Below are 2,500 nucleotides of genomic sequence, written 5' to 3'. Positions count from 1 at the left end.
ATGCGCGTGATACTAGCTGGGTAATATACGTACACATCTTTATACAAGGGTGCATGTGTGTGAATCCGCACGTGTGCATTTATCTGAACCCACAAACGCACACAGCCTGTAGTTGTACACGTCACCCCTCCCTCCCTTCCCCTCACCTGTCGGAAAACCGTTAGGAGAATAGTAAAGTAAAAGATTTTTGCGCCATATACCTTTTATATATTTTTTGTTTTTTGCCCCGACGAACCTCGTCTGGCTGCAACGTTTCACACTTTTTGGTTCTTCACAAATACGGTGTTTAAAGTGAGCGAAGCGGTATTGAACGGCCGAATACATCATCGAATTTCAAAGCCAAAATCTACTTGTTGAAGTCGCTGTATTTCTCTCGAACATGATATCTGGGACCATTAAAATCTCCATCAGTTCGGATCTGCCAAAATTATGCAAATTGAAGCCATCCCACGTAGGAGGGCAGCACGCAATTACAGAACGGGAACTATTATGTTCCTTTCCATGCCTGGACACACGGCCTCGTCGCCTCAGTCTTTTAGGATAAAAACACTAGCTGGCAACATTACCGCGCGTCACGACAAGTAATTATCGTACATGACACCTGAGCCAAGCCATAGTGCAAGGGATTATAAGACTTACTGCACAGGGCCTCATAGGCGAGATTACCTTAGGAAGCTACTTTGTGGGCGTGTCTGTAGACGGGTGCTGAACATCTCATCAGGTGTTGGTCTGATGGACGTGCCGGTATTATACATGCACACACACAGCCACCTTTTACAAACATAAATATCCATACAGTATAGCATCAGTTTTAAGCTAATCTCTCTCTCTCTCTCTCTCTCTCTCTCTCTCTCTCTCTCTCTCTCTCTCTCTCTCTCTCTCTCTCTCTCTCTCTCTCTCTCTCTCTCTCTCTCTCTCTCTCTCCCTCTGTCGGAACCCTCTCTCTATCTTCATTCATCTGCTTATGTGTCTATCTATCTAATCATTTATCTGTATCCATCTATCAAAGTTTCTATTTTAGCTATTAATCTATCTATCTCAATCTGTCTATCTATGTGTTTATCTTAGCTATTTATTTATCTCTCTGTACTCCCTTCCCCTCTCTCTCCATCTCTTTCTCTCTCTCTCTCTCTCTCTCTCTCTCTCTCTCTCTCTCTCTCTCTCTCTCAATCTATCAATCTATCTCTGTTTATCTGTCTATCTAAGTATTTCTCTTAGGTATATAGTTATCTCTCTCTGGTTCTCCGTCCTCCTCCTTTCTCTCTCTCTCTCTCTCTCTCTCTCTCTCTCTCTCTCTCTCTCTCTCTCTCTCTCTCTCTCTCTCTCTCTCTCTCTCTCTCTCTCTCTCTCTCTCTCTCTCTCTCTCTCTCTCTCTCTCTCTCTCTCTCCCCCCCCCTCTCTCTCTTTCCCTGTCTCTCTCACACTTCCTCTAAATATCCCTCTCACTCCTCCTCTTCTTCTCCTTTGCCCTTTAACTCTCCTTTGCCCTCTCCCTCCCTCCCCCTCTCCCTCTCCCTGTCCCTTCCCTCCCTCTCTCTCTTTCTCTATTTTTCTTTCTCTCTTCTTCTATCTTCTCTATCTATCTATCTCTGCGTATCTACTAGCTATCTAAGTATATATCTTAACTATTTATCTATCTCTCCTTTCCCCCTCTCCCTTTTCTCTATCTCTTTCACTCTGTCTCTGTCTCTCTCTGTCCCTGTCTCTCTCTCTCTCTCTCTATCTCTCTCTTTCTCCTCTCTCTCTCTCTCTCTCTCTCCCTCTATCTATCTATCTATCTTTATCTATCTATTTGTTTATCTGTCTAGCTATAGAAGTATTTATCTTAGCTATTAATCTGTCTCTTTCTATCTCTCCGCCCCCCCTCTCCCCCCTCTCTCTCTATCTCTATCAATCTTTCTGTTTGTCTGTCTAGCTATAAAAATATTCATCTCAGCTATTTACCTGTCTCTTTCTATCTCTCCGCTCTCTCTCTCTCTCTCTCTCTCTTTCTCCTCTCTCTCTCTCTCTCTTTCTCCTCTCTCTCTCTCTCTCTCTCTCTCTCTCTCTCTCTCTCTCTCTCTCTCTCTCTCTCTCTCTCTCTCTCTCTCTCTCTCTCTCCGTTCTGTGTCAGCTGCCACAGTAAATGGACATGTTTTTGACCTGTTGTGACCTAGTGTGACCCTTGACGGCCTGATCATTCAGACAATAGAATAAAAAAAAAAAAAAAAAATCGGGTTAAAGCGAACCAGTGTGCGGTCGCGTTCATATCTATAATGATCGAAAGTGATTTGCAGTGGAAGTGACGACCAAAGGAATTTATGAATTCATATTTGATAAATAAGCAGCTATATGATAAGGATAAGCCAGATTTGCAGAACTGATGCTGCGCACGTGATGATATGCACTATGGTGAGCCCGACCAGCTATGCGATCTCTATATTGACTAAATGCTAAGCAAATAAGTAAGGTTTGTGTGAGTGACGTTTTGGCGAATGCCCTGACCTCAGGACACCTGTTT

General features: G+C 43.6%; 1 protein-coding gene across 1 annotated transcript in view; it reads left to right on the top strand.

Moving 5' to 3' along the window:
- The window catches only part of LOC122245040 (cell adhesion molecule Dscam2-like), a 184,805-nt gene that overhangs the window by 51,878 nt on the left and 130,427 nt on the right, over nt 1-2,500 (top strand). The window lies entirely within an intron of this gene.

Source organism: Penaeus japonicus, unplaced genomic scaffold (genome assembly GCF_977035675.1).
Source record: "Penaeus japonicus unplaced genomic scaffold, GWHDUDI00000001_assembly GWHDUDI00000030, whole genome shotgun sequence".
In the NCBI taxonomy this organism is placed as follows: domain Eukaryota; kingdom Metazoa; phylum Arthropoda; class Malacostraca; order Decapoda; family Penaeidae; genus Penaeus; species Penaeus japonicus.
Note: the sequence above shows the minus strand (reverse complement) of the source record. Positions and strands in the feature narration are given on the sequence as shown.